This window comes from Calonectris borealis, chromosome 1 (genome assembly GCF_964195595.1).
Source record: "Calonectris borealis chromosome 1, bCalBor7.hap1.2, whole genome shotgun sequence".
Taxonomy (NCBI): Eukaryota; Metazoa; Chordata; class Aves; order Procellariiformes; family Procellariidae; genus Calonectris; species Calonectris borealis.
Genome location: NC_134312.1, coordinates 15,058,020 through 15,081,368, shown reverse-complemented (window position 1 = coordinate 15,081,368; position 23,349 = coordinate 15,058,020). Strand labels below are relative to the sequence as shown.

The window sequence follows — 23,349 nt, the reverse complement described above, 5'->3', positions numbered from 1 at the left end:
AGATGAGATGCTTCATTAAACTAATTTGGTTTTCCCTTACACAAGTGTAATGTAAGCATTGATTTTTTTTTTAATATATATTTTGAGTCCCATTAAGCAGGAGCATGTGATACCTTTTTAAAACTCCCTTAGCATCGAATACTCAATGCTCAACTGGAAATACTCAAAGGGGACTCCTGGCCTTTTTGACTATTGCAGGAAAAAATAAGAATTAAATACATTCTTCTGTAAACAAGCTTCATAACATATACCCAAGATCTGTTTAGCCTGTTTAAAGTAACTGTTCTTCAGTACATGTAAGATAAAACAGTCAAAACACAAAATGCCCGTGTATGTGAATGACCGTGCTTACAATTACAAGTGACCAAAGGGAGGATGATAGAAGCCTCTAGAGGTAACTGCAGCTCTTCAGAGGGAGGGATAAAAAAATAGATGGGTTGAAGCAAAGGGTGTATTCCTGATGTTAACTGGAGAATAGTTACTGGAAAAATATTCTCGTCAGCATTTGTGGGTTTTCTAAGCTGTTGTTCACTTGGGGGGAGGAAAGAAAAAACAAACAAAAAAAGGGCAAACCCAACCTGAACTGAGTACATCATCATTAGAGGTCCTGCCCCTAACTGCAGCAAAAGGGTGGACTGTAAGAAGGAAACCTGACTGAAATCTGGCTGTCTTGGTTGGAAAATAAGCAGGAGTAACCTGTAGTTCTTGAACAGCGTACAACTTCTAGGTAGCTCAAGGCTATGCCTAGAGTGGGTTACAGAAATGATGAAAACAGAGGCATTGTATGCAACTGCAGAATTCTGAAAGACCAGTTTGGAGGGGGGATCTTCCGCATGTGAATAACACCCCTGTTTCAAGCAGTTGTGCTGTGTCCTACATAACATGATTGCTAGCCAGGAAAGCCTGGCTTTTTTTCCATTCATCTTGTGGAGCTTGTGGAGGGAAACACGGATTGGACTTGTATTTAACTATAACTTCCTTCTTGTTGGGAACTCATGTCTGAACTATTACGGATTTCTGGCACTTAATCTGCCATGTGGAATACTCTGGCTTCCTGTCCATATGTGAAATTTGAGTAAGCTTTGGAGTATTGCGGTGGAGAGGGTGACTGGGAGCCATTTTTCTGTGGGATTAGAAAGTCATCCCATGATTGACTCCTTCCCCAGCTTTCTGGATGGGTACAACTAGGTGTACTATGGTATATCACAGTCAACTGGTAGTATGTATAAGCTAACAATATAGCATGTAAGACCTATTTAAGCTTTTTTATTCGCAAACTTAAGGACTCTTAGTTTCAAAACTTAAGATAGTTTTGCTGTCTGAATGACAACCTGTGTTATCTCTAAACAAAAAGAAAGTGGGCTGGTGGCTAGATCAAGAATGGCAATTTTATGCCTAAATTTCCACCTGCCTACCAGACTTCTCCAAAATCAGCTTGTAGGTTTCCTATGCAGCAAATAGATAGTGTGAAGTACAGAAAGAAGCCATGGAAACCAGCTGAAGAATGAGGAAGATTGCTCAAGAATGAGCAGCACAGAAAAGGACGGTGCTTATCTTTAATTAGATCTGCCTTTTACTTTTTCCTGTTTTGGAACTAAATGTTCATGCCTAATCTCCTTTTGTAGCTTTCTGAAAGAGAAGCAGCTCTAACCACCAAATCAGTAGCCTTGTTAAATGCAGGAGAGATAGAATGATGAAGCCTGTAAACATGCCTGCAAAGTCTTGCAAATGCTGTGTATGACTTAAATTTGTCTGCATGGCATAATCAAGCTCTTGTTTTTTACAACTCTCAGTTGGTAGGAATTTAACTTCCATGTTTATAGATGGAAGTAGAGAAAGAACATGATTTAGTGCAGTCTGATTTTATACTGTCATGGAAAATCTGTCTAGTGGCAGCTGGCTGTATGTAATTTTTTTCTAACTTTTGTTGTAATATGTGATTTTTTTTATATTTATTCATGCTGTTTGTATTAACTTTGTGTTTTCTCCAGAAAATTGTACCCAACTTAAATATAAAGGTGTTTCTTTCTTTTGTTTTCTAATGTGAAAGAGAAGCTGCTAAACCTGCTGATTTCTCATGACAGAGCAAGAGGTTCTTGAAGCGGGGACGCTAGTGCTTGAGTTCACAAGTCAGAACAGTCTTGTAGCTTGTAGTTGCTGCTTAACTGACTACTAAGATAGTGGCAGGAAAAAGCCTATAGTTTAAAAACACAGCTGGCAACAGTACATCTCATCTCTACCCTCAGAAAAGTAAACTTTTCCTGCCACAATCTCCTGATCTGTTTGGATAATGATAAAAAGATACGGGGCAAAACCCAACAGTTCTGTGACTGTTTGCCCAGAGTATAAATATTTCAGGCTTTATTGAGTGCTTGTGTGGCTTAAATATTGCAGCAATACTGTCTCAGTTATTTTTAGGTTTGGGGAGCAGGAAGAGTACTTGTTTCCTGTCTTCGTGCCTTCCCCTCCCCAAAAAACCTTGGGTACCTTAAACAAGGAGAAGAAAAGTAGCAACCCTGAGCTGGTTTACATTTCCTGACCTTCTTTGTTGAAGGGGTAGTACAGCCTCTGCAGTTACATTGCACACTTTGACAGTGTTCTTTCTTTTGAAACAGAGGCATCAAGCCTCTCAACTGAAAAGAGAATGCAGCTTACTTGTTACTTGTGTATGGATAGTCCCCAAAGCATGGCTATTAAAGCTCATAACTGGAATTACTCCTCCAGTTGCTGTTATGGGAACTTTGATGCTATGCACAGGCATGACTAACATAAGAAATCGGTGAAACTGAATACTCTAGTGCCTCTTAGTCATTAAAACATGAATATATTTAGGTAAAAACCATTAGTGTCTTCACATCAGCTGTTACTTCTCTTCTTATCCATAGCTACAAATTACTTGTAGATTTTGGTACATATCCATGCTATAAAGCAAAGGAATGTGATAACTTGGTAACAGTACTTGTCTAGTTTGAGCTATGCTAAATTGGTACCTAAATTGGTACCTTGATCCATAGAGGCATAGAGAAATCCATAGCAGTCCCTTGGATTTTCTCCTAAGGGAGAAACACAAAAAATGCATATGGTCCTGGTTACTGGTACTGTAAAAACTGTATAAGACCACAGTTTTCTTGTTTGCATGAGTTTATTGGCAGCAGTACGCAGGGGTTAAATTTGTGAGGAAAAGCGTCTGGGGCTATTGTGTGGATCTCATCATATTCACAGTCAATGTGCACATACTCTTAGTTTAAATAATCTCTCTTCCTGACAAATCAGACTACAGCAATCCACCTAAAAGTATGAAGCCTCTTGGCACTGCAAAGCGTGTGCAGAACAGGCCTGGAATCACTCAGGCAAGAAGCAGATAAATTCTAGCTTTGGCATGCAGAAGTGTCCCCATGTGTGGAGCAAAGACAGAAACAGCAGGCTTGTCCTAGCATGCTCCTCCAGCAGCTACACAGAAATGTCACTGCTGTGTAGAACTGTGCTTTCCCTCCACTCTTCTGTGTATTTTCCACTTATTTAGCAGTGGTGTTCATGCTCTGTTTGGGTATGTTGGTTTGCAGTTGGTCTGGGGTTTTGTTTCATTTAAAGTTAGGATTTTAGAAAACTGGACAGATCTCAGCTGCTTACTGTGATTCTTCCTGCTGAAGCAAAAATTTCGTGCTAGTACTAGCTGCCTGGAAAACTAGCTATCTATGAAAGGATACTGATAGGGAATACAATTTTCAAAATCTTGAACTCTGGAAAAAATTGAGTGTCTGCTTACAGAAAGACTTGCAACCTCTTGCATCACTACTTAGATGCAGACAGTAAAACCTTAATCCCCTGATGTCTGAATCACGCTCATTAAGTTAAAAAGACACAGCAATATGGTCACTTGACTAGTGAGAAAGTTGAGCGATTCCATTTGTCTTCAAATATGAAAAATCAAGAATTTTGCTGCTAGTTAAACTTTTTAGGCAGTAATTCTACAGGCTTGTGCAGTTTGCTTTGCAGCTCCATCCAAGGAGATCTCGGGTTTTTTACAGTAATTTAATACGAATTTAGTAATAAGCTAACAACTGTGTGAACACTTAGTTGGATGTTGGTAGAACTACTACTATCGAAAGATAAAAAGGAACCATTTGTTATTAAACAGTACATAAACATAAGCTAAAGCAGTGAATCACATGAAGGGCAGGGGCTTAAGCCAACATACATTCCCTTCAAACAGTGGGGTCTGCTAACTGCACACAAGGCCTTTGTGGGTATTGAAAGGTCCAAATGTAAGCAGGGATGGTAGCACCGCCTATTGTTCTTGGTACGTTTTTAGTTTCCCTCAATCTCAGTGCTAAAGTTGTAGGTAGTAGAACTCGGGTGTGGGGGGAATCATGCTTGAGTTCTTGGTTTTACGCTTTAGAATAAACCCTCCTGCGGCTTGTTTGAGAACTAACCAGAATCTTGTCCAAGCTGTGATCCTTTCATGGGAAGAGAGTGTATCTAAGTAGTGGTTGGGGTTTAAGACACTTAATTTTCAAAAGGAGCCTTTCAAAATTCCTGATGCTGGTCAGATTATACATACCTTAGACGTGTGAAACAGATGTGACTTAGCCATGTGTAATATAGCCTGTTCACACATACCTCTTAGAGGCTGAGAATAACATTAACTAGAAGACTTGGGTAAATTCTTCATATAATGGTCACTCTGGACTGCTCTGAGTATATGAGTGTGTATTACTGTTAATTGCTTCTAATTACACTAACATCTGAGCAGAAGGGAAGAAGAAACCACTTGGTTAAAGCTTTTTTTTTTTTGTTGAAAGATCAATTACAACAGGAAGCAAGTAGTAGATTGACATATATACATAACAAGGCTAAAGGGAGTCCATTAAGATGAAATTAAGGACTTCCAGGAATGAAGGCAGCACTGAGAGCTAGAGAAAGGGGAGGGGAATTGGTGAGATGGGAGGATATCAAGCAGAAAAGTGTGGTGAGCAAATCCAAGAATAAGAGGAGGTCCTATGATGAAGAGAGCCACCTTTAGCAACAGTGAAAGAAAAGGAAGCCTTACATGAGGACCTGATGAAACAATGGCTGCTAGGTAATGGCACTGCCATCAGGAAGTCAATGCAGAAGTCTGCTAGATCTGGAAGCATGGCATTGACAAAAACAGCACTGAGGCAGCTGGTAGGGTTGTTAGCTTGGGCTAGGGACTGGAGGAGTCATGGAGGTGTTGCGGCTAGTTGGAAGGAAGAATACCTAGTTCGGTAGTAACCCAACGAAGTAAAAAATAATAGCACTAGGACCATGTTGATGGTGACTGAATGAGTTCAACTCAATATTGGAACACTGCCAGCTTCTTAAGGAGCCCTAACTAGGAGGTGATATGTCAGGGCCTGTTGTGGGTGTGAGAGGCAACAGTCGCTTAAGGCTTTATCTCTGGTTGCTCTTCACCCCTCCTGTGAGTTACTGTTCTGACATTAGAGCGTGGTGCTCCATCACCTCAGTTGTGTTGATCATTTGTGAGAGCATGCCATGAGCAAGGGATTGATCTGTTTAATAAGGAAATCGCTTTCTCCCACCCCTGAATTTAAGTTTTGAGTTGGGGCTCAGTGTGGATCTAAGATTCATCAAAATGAAGAGGGAGCTATTGTATGATGTGAAATACAATCCCTCCAGGCCCGTATTGCTGCAGAAACACCTCTTCCTCCTTTCTTCACTTCTATTTAAACAGTGTAAGTGGATTTTCAAAGCATATCAGTGCCTCATGTCAGGGGCATAGGTAACTAGAAGCTAAGAACTGGTGATCAATGAAAAATTTGGCTTGAGGAATTTTGTTGCGTAGGAAGTCTAAGGCAGAGATAGGGAGCAAAGTCTCATCAAAGGCATGTTGTTAAATATTACCATGAGATGCTCTTAGCTGTAGTCTCATTAGTTTGTCACAATTTAACAAAACTATTTCTTCAGGAAATGAAGCAGGGATCTTTTACTGATAACATGACAAGAAATAAATTAGGCAACAGTATGTGGCCTGTAATTACAAGCTTTATAAAACAAGGGGGTCCAGTGGCCCAGGCAGTTTGTTCTGACATTTCTCAACTTTCCCTTGTTAGATTTCATAATGTTACAAAACATAATAGAGATGAGTAGAACCGGATTTTCTGCAAGTGTGTTTTTTCTGAGCATCAAACATTTTTCACTTTCATTTCATGGATTAAAAGAATGCAATTAAAAGAATGAGCTTAATGACAGAGCAAGTCTTACTTTCATAGACCTTTTTCTCCCACCCTCCCCCTTGCCTTCCCATGGTAACTGCAGTACCTCACGAGTTACTAGTAATGCTGGCAGAGACTAATGTTTACAACTCAGTCTGTTTTTTGAATACAGGCTTCAGTCTTCTCTAGCAAATTAAAACCAGATGGGAACTGCAGGGAGCAGAATGGAATTTAATTCTGTTTTGTGGCTTGTGATGTAAACAAAACTCTTTGGGTATTTTCATTGTTATTTTGCCTGGAAAATGGCTTGTACCTTCCTCCTGTGCAGTCATTGTAATGTGCAGTCTTCTTCCAGCGTGCTGGGGTAACTGCTGTAAGCCTTCACTGAGATACATTTCTTTACTTCCACTACAGTGATAGTATAATGGTATGGTACTATATGGTATAAGCATATTACATTGATAATTTTTTTTTCAACTAAAAGGATCAAAAACTAGTAAATCCAGCCAGAAAAGGTTTTTTCCTGTGCTCTTCTTGCACAGCTGGTGGAGGTGAAATGCAGTTGCTTTGCAACATTTAACAAGTCTTTCTCTTTTCTCCCTTAAACTACTCTAACTGAAAGTACACTAAAGGAATACTTGGTGGAATTTGACGAGGGAGACAGGCTCACTCACCTGAAACTTAAGTGGTTCAAGGATCTGTAATGCAGACAGGATAAGGATTTTTTCATGTAGTTAATGCTGTGCTTTTTGTGCTGGTTGGTGCCACCTCAGAGGAAAAGACTCAACGTGTTGAATCACAGAAACGTTGCTTCCTGCTGGGGTTTGGGATTTCCTTGCAGCTCTCCCCTCCGTAACTGCAGGACCTGGTTTTGCGTAGTGCGTGTGCTCAGGCAGGAACTTGCTGGAGATGAAGACAGAAGCCAAACAGTTCTGCGCAGAATGTAATAGTTTCTGACTCAAGTTGTGTGGTAATTGTCAAAATATCATAGGGTGTGGTAGGAACTGCTGTGTCTAATGTTGCTGAGGATTTATCCCTTCATAATTTGCCTAAACAAGTATCATATGCTAATCTCCATTAACATATGAAAGTGGGGGAAAGATTTCTTGATATTTTCTAGCCATTTGAAACCTGATAGTGTGCAAAAATAAATTTCAGTATGCTGGAGTGTTGGGTTTTTTTTTCCCAGTTGCTCAATCTTAACTTCCATTCTTTCTGATTTCCTGCAGGAAGAAAGAAAGGCTACTTGCAGAAGAAAAAGCTGTAGCTTCAAAAAGATTAACTCGGAAAACTGTGAGCACTGGAGATATAATAAAGCTTCAAATTGCTATCTAGTTTCACTCGGAATTAAAAATATGTAACCCTGGAAGTTACAGTAGTAAATTGATACAGAGTATTTTGAAATACATACCTGCTTCATACAGCTGTTTGTTTCCTAGAAGAGAAGTATTTCGAACAGTTTCTTATGGTACTGAATTTTAGTGACAAATGTAAGATTTGTGTTTTTACTATGAACTCTACTTTTTCAGTAATTGTTCTTGATAAACCAGGTCTTACAGCTTCAAGAGGCAAACAGCAAGGGGAGGGTAGTCAAATTTTCAGGCAGATAATTCCAATAAACTAAATCTTTGAAAGGAAGAACATAAGCACTACTTGTTTCTTTTCTTGGTGATCGCTCCAATTAAGTCTTGCACTTCTGTAATGCGGTGACATGCCTTCCAATGCTCAGAAATATTAGCTTGCTGTTTACTGGGAAGCATATTCCTCCGAGACCTAAGTTCAAGGTCCAATCTAAAGACTCTAGTGCCTTTATTGTGCCGTCTCTATGATACAGCACAGGCGTTTGTGATGGAAATATTTCTGCGGTGGAAGTTCTTCCTTTTTTCAGGCAATCTATTAGATAAATGGGAATGCTTTTGAAATAAATACAAAAACCCTTGCTTAAGCTTTCTGAATGTGGAATAGTGTGAAACAGTGCATTACTCCTGTGTGCACTTTTATCGTAGTGTGCTACTTCACATCTGCTGTCTTCTTACCCTGTAGTGCCAGAGGAGAGCTCTGGAGGAAGCCATTTCCCTCCCGTGTTTTAACTTCTGCTATACTTGGTCCAGTCCTTCTACAGCAAACAGTTTCTTCTGATGGACTATCTTCTGGTGCTGCTTGGCGGAAGGGGGAAGAGTTGATCTTAGTGGAGTGTCTGGAATAAGGGACTTCAAAGGGTTGCCTGAATTTTTAAATCTAGTGTCTTAGAATCAGAGCATCTAGGAAGGCCTACTTCATAGGATAATCTGAATGTGTTTCACTTTGTAAGTCCTTCCCAGCGCATTCCATGAAAATGTTTCCGGTGCCTTTGAGTTTTCAACTTTGAGCTCTAGTGATCCTAGGACATGAACTAGCACCTAAAGCACTACCAGAGATGCAACTCCTCACTCCATTTTAAATAAGTGAAGCTTCCATCCCTAAATATAGTTCTTGCTGGGATAAAAAAGGCTATATATTTTAATTAGATAAGGTCCATCTACCTTATTTGAGATAGCAAGATTTTTTCCAAGCATTTTTTAATGAAAATTTTCCTTAATGGTGAATGGCAGCCATGTAAACTAATGTTAGACTCTGTGTGTGTGTGTGTGTGTGTGTGTATGTGTGTGACTGTTTGTTAAAGGAAAAGCATGTTTTCAAAGTGTGGTTTTTGGACTTCCAGACAGATTACACAAGCTCAAGAAGGCCCACCCCACATCCTGTGTAGAAAACCAGCTCACAGAAATGCCCATTGTTCTTCAGGATTATAAGTCACTGTATTTTCTGCCTGCCTTCTTTTTCAAAGTACTATATGGAAAATACTAATGCAAAGGAACCACAGCAGCTTAACAAGTGCTTAGTCCTGCCAGGTACTGAGCTCTCTGCTCTTACTGAAATGGGGGGGTGTGGGGGGAGGATTAAAACATTAGGCTCCCTGGCTAGAGAACAAAAGTGTTGTGTTGGTAAAAGTAGCTGAGTGTGTTTTATTACTTCTGTGAATCAATTTAATTGACATACTTTAGGCCTGAAAGTTGTTTGTATGCAGCCATGCCAGTATTTACTGTCTTTAGGGGCGAAAAAAAGTTACAGGGTATGCGGTTTGCTTTAAGCATGGTGAATTTTCCTTGACACTGCTTCATCCCTGCTCAGTCATTACTGCAAAAAGAAGAATGGGGTATCTGAATCTAATACCCCAGCAAAGAAATAGGGTGGTTAGTGTTTCTGAATCTCTACCGATGCTTATTGCTGTTATGTGCTATTCCACCTGCAAGTTAATGGACCTATCCATAAAGAAGGGAGCTATCAAGCCAAAAATGGTAAAACTTGTTCACTCTTTCTTTCTTTTTTTAATCTGCTTCACCTACATTATCATCTTGGAGCTTATTTTTTAAGAAGCTGAGGTGCTAATTTTCATGTTTGATTTTCAAACAGGAAAAGTGTTTTCAATGTGAATTTTAAAACCCTCATATTAGAGTTTTCTTACTTTAAAAAAGCAACAACTTACATTTCTTACTAGAGTTCAGTACCTATTTAAGACCAAAACACTTGTTATGATAATCAGACGTAGCTAAGCACAAGGCTGCCATGAGAGCGTTTGAGGCTGTATCCTGCTTCTCTGCAGTCCTCTGAAAGGAATCACCTCCCTTTAGTTGCTGCCAGTCTCCTGACTGCGCAGCATTCCCAAAACATGTGGCCCATAAAATGGGATTATAGGGAAGGCATTCAAGTAAACAGAAGTTCCCTCAGGAGATTTGCTTTTTCATGTGGAGCTCCTGTGTTCCTTTAGCCTGGTGCTGCAGCCTTGTTCCCTAGCCAGGGATGACTTCTCTTGGTGACCCTAAGGGTTGAGAGCATCTAGGCCATCCCTGTGTTTTGGCGATCGTCTGCTCCTGGGCTGGCTGGCACAATAGTCCCCTTTGCAGTGTTTTTGGAAGTACGCACCCAATTACAAGTTAAAGCAAAATAGTCCTTTCTGTGTCTCTTCAGTGTCTGTATGTAGCAATAAATGACCAGTCCCTTGATGTGGCTATAGGTGCCAAAAATCTGCAGTGAATGTACAGGTGTATCTGTCATTAACTGTACAGTATTGCTGAAGTGGCCCAGTGCTTTCGTGAATTGCATGCAAGGGTAAGTAGCTGCTTAAAGCTTAAAACTTTCGTGCTTCTACGAGCACACAGTCATCTTGGTGGATAATAGTGTATTTCTATGATTGCGTGGTCCTGTCCAGCCTGTTCTGTTGAAAGTACACAACTAGGGACAGGCTCAGTCTGCAGTTTGAGTACTTTTGAATTCTTTGCTGAGACTAAATTATGTTATCAGCCTCAGTGAGGAGCATTGCCAGGCCTGCTGCCTGCATCCAGTCCTGGCCTCAGTAATTTAGGCTCTCATTGCTGCTCTGCAGGATTACACTGCGTGGGATATCAGGGCACAAAGCCTTCAGACTCACGTTCCTTTCACTGTGTCTCTTCTTCATACTTCAGAAAAACTCGTCTCAGATGGCTTTTGTCCTTCTACCTTTCTGCAGAATGCTAGTCACCAGGAGAATGGTTCAGTCAGTAGGGGTCCCCTTATGCCAGTAGCGAGGCTTCAGATGCTGATGGCCTTGTCTTGGCTTCCTAGAGGTGCTGCTGTGTACCACAGCATGGAGGCCTTCATGCATAGGGAAAGCTACAGTTGTAAATATTCTCCTTAAACAACAGGAATTCATAAATTCACGTGGCTGTGTTCCAGACTGGCCAGTGTTAGTCACATCGTTGATGTGCTACTGGGTGTTAGTGAGGAGTGTGATAGAGATCCCTATGGGGTGGAAGACTGCCCCAGTGCCATTGAGAGAGCACAACCTTACACTTACTGCCATTAGAGGTGACTGAACAGAAACTGTTAAACTTCTCATAATTGGTCTTGGTGTGAAGCTTTGAACAAATAGCAGCACTGAGAATTTTCAGTTATCTGAAGGAACATAGGCCAGAAACTCTCCTTTCATGTTTCTGCACCTGGTACAAAGAAGTAGAGAGAACAGCCCTGGGAACAGGGACGCTAACCCGGTTCCTGCCGCTGTCAAAAGCAGCGAATTCATTCATTCGTGTACCCCCTATTGTAGCTGAAGCAAAGAATTGTTTGCTATGGGTTCTAAATCAGCAGTCGCTATTCTCTTTCTCTTGTTGGTTGGTTTCTTTTCAAAGCATTTACAATGGGGAGCGGATTTACAAAATTAAGGGAGGTAAATTCGGGGCATGTAGCTCATACTATGAGTAACTGCGCTCAGGAGTAATGTCATTGTAACAGCTGCTCGCAGCTTTCATTTCTAGAGGGTCCGATTCTCTGCCCTGGTCTATAGGGGGGTATAAATAAGAGAAAGCAGGCCACCTTAATTTGATGGCAGTCTGCTGATAAGACTAGGGGTTATTCTAAGACTGCTTAATCCTATTTAAGGTTGGGATTTTTTTGGAAGGTCTCTGGTTTCTGGGCATATTTTGTACAGACGCCCATTTAAAAGCTGGGGCTGAATTAATCGGTAGTATTTGCTACATGAAACAGTGATATTTTCATCATATTTCAACTGTATGAGAGTTAAACAGGTTTATTAAATAAAATTTTCCAATGTTTAAAGAGATTAATTAAATTTTTAATAACTCCAGATTTATGGGATCTGATGCTGAATTATGAGGGGAAGTAACGACACATTTAATTACTGTATTTTCCAAACATTAGGTAGATTATATAGATACAACAGCAGGGAACTGAAAATGTCTTGTGAATAACAGCAACACCTGCTTGTATTTCACTTAGAAATTTCTGTGTGGGGTCGTTTATGTTGTAGAAAATGGTGTTTTATGAACAAGCTTTTGAGGGGAATGGTGTGTTGCTAAGACTGCAGTATTTTGTGTTATGCTGTACAGATTCTGTATCGTAAATCAAAGAAGCAGAGCCATATATCCATGACCTCAGCTCCAAAAATCCTGCAATTAGTAATGATTTAAATTAACACGATTTGTATGGGAAACAGCTTTTAGAAACCTCGGAAAATGGGAGGTGTGTTCAATGAAGGACCTCTCAGGTGCTGCTCAGCGCTGAAGCACCAGCTCTGGCTGCGGTGAGCTGCCGCATCTGCCTTACCAGGTCGTTAGTCCTGTGGTATTAAAATTGAAACCTGCAAACCGGGCCACACTAAGTGGAATCAATATAATTGCACAGTAATAGAGAGTTGTAAACTCCAAACAGATGTCCATACAGGGGTCTTTACCAATTCAATTCAACCTGTTCAGTAACGTAGTGCTTCATTCAGTGATTAAACCCAGCAGGTCGCATACCCCAGTCTGTGTGAGCTTCCTTCCCTCCCCAGTCTACCCACACACCAGCACTGGCAGGCAGGTGAACTTGCAGTGAGCTGGATCAGCAGAAAAAAACCTCACTTTCCTTGCAGTGGTCAGTTGATGCCAGTGTAGCTCGATGAACGGCTTGTTGTGAGGTCACATGAGTGCCACTGCAAGGGAAGCAGGAGGGGGAACCTCTCGTTTTGGCAGCAGTCAGTGATCAGATTGGCTTTTTGGTTTCATGAAGTCATATCTGTAACTTACACGCACATCTATAACTTTCTGGAAAGTCATGGTTGTTGAAGGCATTGCTTCCATGCAGCTGAGTGCCATCCCCCTCCTGGGCGCTGCTGCTCTGTCAGCTGCTTGATGCAAAGGCAGGTAGGGGACACAAACTTGGCTGACTATGAGCTTCTAGGATCTTTCTAGAAATTTTTAGGATTGATGGAGAGACGTCTTAGGGATAAAGTGTGGTTCAGATGACCGTATTTGTATGTTCACATTAATATGAGATGAAATAGGGTGACTTGACCCTTGGGTGACTATAAAGAAGTTTAGGCTCAGACTTGGGCAGCTGCAATTAGGCAGGTGAGCCATGCTGACAGAGACTAAAGACCTCAGTGCAATTTTCTGGAAAATAAAGGAATCCACAGAGTAAAAAGACAAATGCAAGAATGGCTAACTAAGATCATTGGTAATGAACCAGTATAACTCAAAGAAAAAAAGCGGGGAGGGAGGGGGAGGTTTACAAATTCCAGCCAGTTTATCTAGGTCATCAGATTGGTGTCAACGTATTGAATTCAATTTGTGGACTGGGGTAAGACGTTAGAAGGTCACCATCACCTTGGAAAAAGATGATCTTCATTTTCCTTGTAAACTTTAAAGGCCCTGAGCAGTGTCTGTCCGAGGACCTGTTTTTATTACCTACTGTTACGAGTGATGCTAGAGATTACTAAAACTGGAAGAAGTTAGATGAACCAAACCTCTTTTCTCATTTTCTATTTAGTGCTGTCGTTAGTGTTCTTGGCAGCACTTCATAGATACTCACTTTCAGTGGTTTTTATGCTTGGTTGCACTTCCTGTCTCATGTATTAGCATAATGATGTCATTCTTACGCACCGCTGTGGGGGAGCGTGGTGGTGTGCTCTGCCCGAAAGAGCAAGAAAGGCTTTCTTGCTCTTCTACAAGAAGACTTTGCTTCTGCTCTGACGGCTGAAATCCAAACGGAGGGTCCCTTTTTTGAGCCTCCCCTGCATGGAAGTGGGGAGCAGAGTGGGAGGAAGAGGCAGCGGGAGAAGTACCTTCCTCACGCCATCTTCTGCAGGAAGCTACTTACAGGATGGTCTGTCTTCACCTAGTGTGGGTGAGCAACTGGAGCCTGTATAACCCTGTCTGTGCCTCCATAGCTCCGTACGGAGCTGTAGAAGGGAAGGAAGGGGTAGGGAAGCCGCTTACCCCTAAAGCAGACAAAGCAATGAAAAGTGGGAACAGGCGCTTCAAACATGTCCCTGCTCCTCAGGTCAGGCAGCGCTGGTCATGGGAGGAGAGGACTGAGAAAGTCCCGTTTGTCCAGTGCTCCTTTTGTGGACCAGGAGGTCAGCAGGCACTGACTGGGGGGTGCAGGGTTTCTTTCTCTGCTTCTACTGTGTGTCCCAAGAAGGCAGCAAGGATGGAGTGGTTTCTCCTTGGTTGCTGCAGGAGAGGGAGGAGTGTGGCTGCCAGGAGGGAGCAGGCAGCCCCGGCACCTATGGGGAGCAGCCTGGGCTCTTCCTGCCTCCTCAGATTGCTCGGTGTGCACCAGGCCAGGCTCTGCTGTGCAAGTAGCAATTAGGCAGAAAGCTTTAAAGTGATAGAAATCAGCATGTTAAAATGAACTTGGAAAAACTTCTGGAAGACTTTGTCCCCTTAAATCTGTCTGAAAGGGGCTCTTCCACCATGAGTCATCCACAGCTGTAGAGGAGCCCTGGGCAGAGCCATGGAGCTGTCAGAGTGCCCAGAGCCAGGGCAGGGAGAAAAATACCCCGATTCATTTCCTAACGAGATATGCATGGGAGAATTCCCCACGGGGCCACCGGTGGGGGTTTGTGGCTTTGTGTTTTTCAATCACTCGGCTCCACAAAAGCAACGTTGTGCAGCTTCGAGCTCCCACCCGGAGGACTGAAACACCCCAAGCCCGTCCCCAGGAAGCAGACAATAGTGTTGATATGCCTGTTGCTGCAGAGGAAGTGGCTTCTGTTATAACCAACAAGCAATCTGCCAAAGTCCACAGTTTGGGTGGTTGCCAGGCTAAATTTGACATAAAATTGTTTAATCTTTTGGGCTGTTGTCTGACTGTTTTCTGGAGATGTTTCTCCTGCTTCCTACCATTTAAATCTCACATATGGCAGGGTTTTTTCCTCCCCAAAAAAATAAATACAGGCTTTTATTTAGAAAACACAGAATTGTTAACAGAGAATCCAGGCTATTTAGTAATGATGAAAATATCCTCAAATGCTTTCAGTATGTTAGCAAAACTGGGGCTAAACAGTATGCAACTAAGGTGTTGTTTAGGGCTTCGTCATGCCCTTTCCCATCCCACCTCGCTGTAATCAAGTTTTTGATCTGAATTTGACATTGGAAATATGACATACTATTGCAGAAAAGATGGTATGTGAAAGTCAGACTTCAGATATTTGAGACATCAGGCGCCCTCTTGTGCTGTTTCTCCTGGAGCATCACAAGGCGAGCAGCTTCCCAGGAGCAGAGGCTGAGCAGAGCTTCAGCCTCAGTTGTAGTTTGCGGGGAGACTAGTGTGTGCTTGGGCACCTACGTCACAATCCAATGTGGTTCTGATGTGTAGGAGTTACTTGTTGATGGGTCCACAAACTTCACTCCAGCTGTACAATGTGACCATTCAAAATGAAGCTTTGAACAGAAAAAAGTGACTTACATCTTCCAGAGGACAAAAGTAAGATTTTTAGGTTCAGTTAAAAGTAGCAATGTTCACTAAGTATTAAATTTCTTTGATAGGCCAGATTTTAAGTTGAATGTCAAACTTCACTGACTTTTAATAATATGATGCAAGTTCAGATTTTTTTGGTTTAGACTATGCTGCGTGTTTATAATCATTCACCTGCTTGCACTGCATAATATCAGGAGAATGTGCTGCATCTCCCTGGAAGTCAAACTCTAGGATTAGTTTTATTAACTGGTTAATAAATACTTTTTCAGATTGCTTACTGCAAATGTCTGAAAATACCTCTTTTCTCCAGCTACCAGACTATAAGTAAAAGTGCAAAATCCAGAGTAAAAGAGGTAAATTAATTTACAAAGTTAATGAAATACCTATGACACCTCTGAAAACATGGGCCTTCGATGGCTTGCTGCCTAAAGAAATAAATTTCACCTGTTTTTATATGTGGAAATCAAAGTTGTTCAAAGGACACAAATATCATATTATTTTCTGGCCTGATGCAAAGTCCCAAACTTACTGATACCTCTAAGATGCAAACACAACTGAGCATAACATGCGCAATGAGCTCTTCCCCTTGCCAGCATTTTTCTGTCTTCCTGGCTCTTCGGGGATTAAAGGTGTTGCTTATTTCAGGCTTATTGACCCAGAGCAGTTTTAGACTGGGCTGCCTGCCATTCTGTGATGGCATTTCCAGCAAAATAGCAGTTTCTATCAATGTACCTCTTAGCCTGAAAGCTCCTGAGGATTACGATAGTTTCATAGAGCAGTAACTAAAACATGAAAAAAGAATGGTCGTGCTGGGCCTGGCCGAGATCCATCTAGCTGATACCAATCTTGTCTCCAGCAGACACTGTAAATGGATGCCTTGATAAAAGCCTAGTAACAGAGCAGGTATAAATGCTTCTTCCTTTACTGCTCTCCCAGCCTCCAACCATCTTCACATCCTGAGCTGAATATGGGGGTTTGTGCATTTAGCGAACCTTGGCAGATTTCATTTCCAAGATTGTCCAGTCTACCACTGAGCTAATATTAAATTTTGGCATTCACAGCATCCTTGTGATCTCTGTTGAGCACTGAGCTGATACCATATGGAAATCCTATCGTAACCCCAGTATCTCACTTCTGAGTGCTAATGGTCAGCTCTGACCACACACACGAGCGCGTATATGTGAAGTTAGAATTGCTTTTCTGCCTGTGCATGATTTTACATGTATCTATATTGAATTCTGTCTGCCATTTTATTGCCCACTGACTGATTCTTTGTGCCTGTCTGTCGCCCATCATTCTCACCACCCTAAATAACTTACATCATTAGTAAACTCTGTCATATTCTTGTTTGCCCCCTTTTCCAGGTATGCTGAACCAGACAGCTCCGTCACAGATCTCTGGGGAACTGCACTGATGAACTTAGTCCACTGTGAACACTGACCATCTTGTCTTCTGTTTCCCATCTTATTTACCCCTGGAAGGATCTTCCCTCTTTAGCCATGGCTGCTTGGTTTCCTTAAAAGCCTTGTTGAGGAACATGGTTGAAAGCTTTCTTGAAACTCAGATACACTTACCAACCAAACCATCCTCGTTCTTATGGCTGTTGAGCCCTTCCAAGAAGTCTGATAGTGCTTGATGCAGATTTCCATTTACAAAAAAAGAATCCAGGTTCTTCCAAAGCATATCATGTTTATCTGTTTAATAATTCTATTCCTTATAGTTTCTACTATTTGCTCATAGGTGAAGCTTTGTACAGAAATATGCCTCTGCTGATAATGGTATGACTTTGGCAATGTGACTATGTTTTGTAGTACTTTTCTACCGTCTTCGTAGAATGTCACAAAAATACTGCAGCACGGTGTGTTTCTATAGAGGGCAAGTAATGTCTGTGAAGTATTTTCAAACAAAAAGAAAATGCTGTGGAAGTTCACAGAAATAATATTGCTATGTAAGTTAAATCTAATAGGAGTTACCACTCGTCATAGCAGCAGAGCGGGTGCAACAAAACAGGATCAAATCAGGGTTTTGAACATATTCTGAAGTCACTAAGAGTTATTTGCCTGTCTGTGACAGCATACTTGAATTTGACCCAGTAAAGATTAGAAATTCCTGTAGCCCACAGGTAGAATTTTTCAGGGTCTTGGCTAAAAACTTCCCACACTTGAGCAGGAGCAGTTTCGGGGGATCTGATGCAAAGATTGTTTCCAGCAGAGCAGGTCCAACCCTTGGAAGTTTTGTGGGGGCCATCTATCATGAGTTGTTAGCTACTTTGTTCAGTATGAGGGACCATCTTATGACTGTACCTGATGCTATGTGAGAAATAATCCAGACAGGCATTTGGAATCTGCAGAGTACTAGAGGGGGGTGTGAAAAGTGCTTGTCCTTTGCCCAGCGAAGTCTCTGTACCTCCCTTTTCCTTTCACAAAGAGGATGAGGAAAGGCTGTGGGCAGAGATGAAGAAAGAAACAGTTTTTCTGAGTAGATGGGTCTTTAGCGAAGTATTGGGTGAAGCTCTTCAAAAGGCAGCACAACTTCACTCGTGTGGTTTGCATAGCTGAAATAGCTCATGTAAATGAACTCAGAGGCAAATCTCCTTAGCAAAATCAGCCATTCCGGAGCACAGAATGTTGTCATTAATAATTTGAGCGAAGTGTGTGGTCGTTGTTGTTCTTTCATTAAACCTACCTACTTTAAAATGTCAACAAAAGACTGCTTGTGGCTGCCTTAACCTCAGTGTTTGAAAACCTGCTGACAGTGCCAGGTCTGATGCAGCTGCTGGTGAAAGATCATTTGCAGATTTACTCCTAAATTATCCAATGAAAGAAAGCAAAATATGAGAAGGGGAAAAAGAAATCCTCAAACAAATCCAGCAACTTGGGAGTAAATTATCCTCTTAGTTTTACTAAGCATCTGAATTACTGCTTAATGAATAATGCAGTAACAGTTTCCAGAAGACTGGCAGTTAATATTGTAATGTTTTGATAAAACAAAGAAATGCACATATTAGCATAGGCCTGTTAGGTCTGTGGATTGAGATGTGTGCACTGAGTGTCTATAAGAACTGACATTGCTGAGGTGCAAGGGCTACACATACTTTGCAAAAGGCTGAATCCAGATTGATGGTTCACATCCCATTCATCCGCTGTTTCACAGTAGATGCGTGTGTATGCTTTTCCCTATAATACTCAGTAGTAAGCGTGACATAATTAAAAAGTAACGTGTCTTGCATTTACAGGAAGAAGGGAGGGGGCAGGTAAGAGTGTATATACAGATACTCCCTGCAGAGCTGCTGGCTTGTGGTTACTAGCTTGTGCATCCGTCCTTACTCAGCATTGCAGCAGTTAACTCCTGCTTTTTAAAAAAATGAATTGTTTAAATCCATATAAAATACTTTCCTAGACATGTCTAGGGGCCAACTCTGAGCTCTGACTATTGCCACATTCTGCTCCTGCGTGCAAGATTATCTTTCCAGATAAGCATGAATAGAGTTCAAACGAATCTATCAATAATCAGTGGAAAGGATGTTATAATGCAAAGTCTGATACTGTAAAAAAATGTACAAGTCCTTGAAAACATGTGTTTGGAAAGGAACTGCTTTATTCTTAACATAGCTGCAGATCTGGCAGCAACAACTCGTGAAGAGGGGTGGGAAATTAGCTGAATAGACTCCCTGCTGGCAAGGAGAGCTAGGAGACTGTATGTTACTGATACGAGACTGACTCCTCATTTTTAAATCCCTTTGGGTAAAGAAAGGTAAATTATTTTTCTTTGCTGATGAAACAAATTGTGAGGCAAAGCCACATTCGAGAAGAAAAACATAAGTGTTTACTGGAAATAAAATTTTTAAAGTCAAATGGAATATGGTGTCATGGAAGATTTGTGATTTCTTTTAGTTTGTCGTAATCTCTTAGATTCATCACAATAAACACAGCTAAGAGAAGAAGATAGATGAACTGGGAGGTGGGGAAAGGAAGAGATGGCTGAAGATGAAACGCACATTTTTAATTACTCAATTGCTAACTCTCTGATTTGAATCTGCTTATAATTAAGTTATTTTCAATGGAATTTTTTTTTTGTAGCATTTGCTGCAATGCAGAGTATTTGTGGTACCGTGCTGAGTCTAAGGAAAGGGCAATCGGAAATACTCCCTTGTCCTGTTAATGCTGCAGTCCCTGTAAGGACTCTCATGACTATTAACAGGCACTTTTCCCAAAATCTACTTTCTTACAGCATCAGTTAAATGAAAGCTATCTCTAATGGTGCCCTCTGGTGAGTCCAAAAATTTTTACACTAGAATGAAATAAAACCAATATGGAATTTGGCCTGCTACTGTGAAAGTACCCTGGCAGGTTGGACTATTCATTAAAGAGTCACGGTCAAATCAGAGCTCCTAGACCTCAGCCAGGCAATATACACAAGCCATACACATACAGAAGTCCAGGACTAACTCCAAGTGTTGCAGGAGCAGAGCTGTGGTGAGTAAGACAGTCTCTCACCCTGCCATGCAAGTACTCTCTTGTACATTCATGATAAAAAGAAACCTGGCTTTTGACACTGCAAACTGATAATTTATTTTTTAGTGCCTAAAGAAAAGAAAAGTAAAAGATGAAACAACAAAATCTCTTACTGAGTTTGTCTTGATGCAGGGAATGTGGAGGATGTTAATTGATTATATGAAATCTCTGACTCTAGTGCTGATGTGGCTCTTGCTCTGTTCTGGTTGAAAAGGAATCTCTTATTTGCAGGGTTGTGCTATTTTACAGCCAGATCCATGGTCATATAAACACCAGAGCTGACAGAAGGAAGCAAGTAAGTATGTGTGGCTGGAGATGGATGGAATAGGTGTGGGCACCCCTTTCAGCATCACTTCTGTTTTAAGTCATGACTACAAAGCTATGTCTGGATCAATATGGATGCAACACTGATGAGGTAATGAGAGCAGCACACTATGAGGCAATTAGCCCAACAGAAAACCATCCACAAGCAGATACAAGCAAGATAATGGATAGGGGGTAAAAGGAAAGAAAGAAAAAAAAAGAATAAAACCTGTGTTAATAACTTTGTATGAAGTGTGAACTATTATCTAATGATTTGATTGTTATTTACTGAATTTCCAAATTGGGCACATCCTCCCAATAACTGTAACAGGCTAAGTAACTCATCTGCTTTTAAGCACTGTTCCCCCGTGCCATGCTTTGAAGCGGATGTGTGTCCTCCCGTTCATGTCCTTTGCAAAAACAGCCCCTTAGGCACAGTGTAGATCAACTCATTTTTATGCGTGCATTCTCTAAGAAAAACTACACGAGTAAATGAAATACTTGTTTTGACAAGGTGCCTACTTTGATAATAAATGTTAAGATGAGGAGGTACGGGTCTGATTTTATTCTCACCTCCTGAATCATAGAATCATAGAATCATTAAGGTTGGAAAAGACCTGCAAGATCATCAAGTCCAACCATCAACCCAACACCACCATGCCCACTAAACCATGTCCCTGAGCGCCTCATCTACACGTCTTTTAAGTACTTCCAGGGTCGGTGACTCAACCACTTCCCCGGGCAGCCTGTTCCAAGGCCTGACCACTCTCAGTAAAGAAATTTCTCCTAATGTCCAATCTAAACCTCCCTTGGCGCGACTTGAGGCCATTTCCTCTTGTCCTATCGCTTGTTACTTGGCAGAAGAGACCAACACCCACCTCGCTACAACCTCCTTTCAGGTAGTTGTAGAGCGCGATGAGGTCTCCCCTCAGCCTCCTCTTCTCCAGGCTAAACAACCCCAGTTCCCTCAGCCGCTCCTCATAAGACTTGTGCTCCAGGCCCTTCACCAGCTTTGTTGCCCTCCTCTGGACATGCTTCAGCACCTCAGTGTCCTTCTTGTAGTGAGGGGCCAAAACTGAACACAGGATTCGAGGTGCGGCCTCACCAGTGCCGAGTACAGGGGCACGATCACCTCCCTGCTCCTGCTGGCCACACTATTTCTGATACAGGCCAGGATGCTATTGGCCGCCTTGGCCACCTGGGCACACTGCCGGCTCATGTTCAGCCGGCTGTCAACCAGCACCCCCAGGTCCTTTTCCTCTGGGAGCTTTCCAGCCACTCTTCCCCAAGCGTGTGGCGTTGCATGGGGTTGTTGTGACCCAAGTGCAGGACCCAGCACTTGGCCTTGTTGAACCTCATACAGTTGGCCTCAGCCCATCGATCCAGCCTGTCCAGGTCCCTCTGCAGAGCCTTCCTACCCTCCAGCAGATCAACACTCCCGCCCAGCTTGGTGTCATCTGCAAACTTACTGAGGGAGCAGTAATAATACAATCTGTAGAACCTTCTCCACTAACTTCTTCATTAAGTCAGTAATTTCCCTTTCAACTGCAGTCTGTATTTCAGGAAAATACCTACTCTTGATTTTACAGGCCATTTAGTGTCTGTTGAAGAGTTTGAGCTGTCTTTTTGAGGTCTAATAATACATCAGGGAAGGATGGTTTTTCTATACTAGCATTTGCAGTGTTTCAGTGTACGTGTCTTGGGCTCACACAGTGCTTCCTCCTGGCCTGAACAGTTAGCTGGGTTCTTCTAGGAGGAGAATAAACCCATTGATAAATTCATACATCTTTAGTGCAGCGCTGTATCTCTGAACATTGCAGGAACACACAAAAATGAGTACTTTTCTCATTGACCATGCCCAACCTTGCATTTCTAGCTAAGTTGATGTTTCAAAGAGCCTCTGCATCCTTCTTGGTTGAAATTATTGCTGCTTACTTTCTGTCTGCTGGCCTGCTGATTTTTTCTCAAAGACAGACTTGTGTAGCTCAACCAGTTGTCTCCAAGCTCCTGCTACCATTGCAAATCCATGTGCCACCTGGTGTACCTGGGCAGTGACTTCTGCTGTGCCCAACCATCTTCCTCCATAAAGGAACTTAATTGCTCTTCTATTTAGCCTGAATGAAGGGTGGCCGTCAGGCTCACTGCCGTGTGCTTCATCAGCTTGTGACTGATCAAAGACACGTGTGATGTCTTGTGCTTTCCACGGTCTGAAGCTTTTAGGTTTATAAAAACAGTGAAAGGAGACATGGGTTTTGGTATGGTTGTAGAATAGTGTCCACTCACACACATCATCTCAGCTGTGCAGGAGATCTGTTACGCAGTCTACTAGCACAACACGAGGAATGCGTAAAACAGAGCTGATGTGATTATTATGCCCATTCAATGGTCTTTGCTTTCATTTTTCCAGCCTTCTCCATCCATGATAAGTTATTCTGGCTTAGTACCTGGAGTAAGAGCTAGGAAAGGAACATGTGTTCTGCAAGGATTTAGGCAATAGCTCTGAAGCTCATAAGCATTTGGATATAAACGTGCTTCTTGCATATGTCTTCTTTCTTTATTCTATGGAAAGAGAACTGGAACGCAGCATTTTCAGGATTAGGCCTTTGGGAAAACTAGTATAGGAACTTCTGGTATGCAGATAGATCTTCAGAGGAGACTGCTGAAGGGAGATTTTGCCTCTGTTATGAATCAGATTATTTGCCCTTTTGGAAAATTGTTCAAGTTTGTCTTTTATTGTGTCAGTCTCCCCTCTCTACTGTTACTTGCCTGCTCTGCCTGTGGCTTGTGTTTTTATACTCACTCACAGCACAGTTGGGTCAGTTTTCATAGCAGCTTCCACCACGCTGAAGGAGTTTCTTCCACCGGTGAAATGGCTGCCACTACAGGTTGTCATCCTGGGCAAGAGCAGCAGTAACTTACCCTAGGATAGGACATGGAAACACCTTCCTTAGCTGAAATTGCTGTGAAAATTGGGTCAACACAATGTACTTCTCTCTGTGCCTTGTTATGGTAGATCTAGGAACTTTGTGTTGGCTACAATAGAGGGGTTTTAGAAATACAGAGAA

At 41.9% G+C, this 23,349-nt stretch overlaps 1 long non-coding RNA gene across 1 annotated transcript in view; it reads left to right on the top strand.

Moving 5' to 3' along the window:
- Window positions 1–21,128, top strand: part of LOC142080298 (uncharacterized) — a 28,908-nt gene extending 7,780 nt beyond the window's left edge. The window contains exons 2-4 of the long non-coding RNA XR_012672955.1: window positions 7,424–7,684; window positions 16,832–19,942; window positions 20,213–21,128. This is a non-coding gene — a long non-coding RNA (uncharacterized LOC142080298). The remainder of the gene's footprint in view (window positions 1–7,423; window positions 7,685–16,831; window positions 19,943–20,212) is intronic.
- The last annotated feature ends 2,221 nt before the right edge of the window (window positions 21,129–23,349 follow it).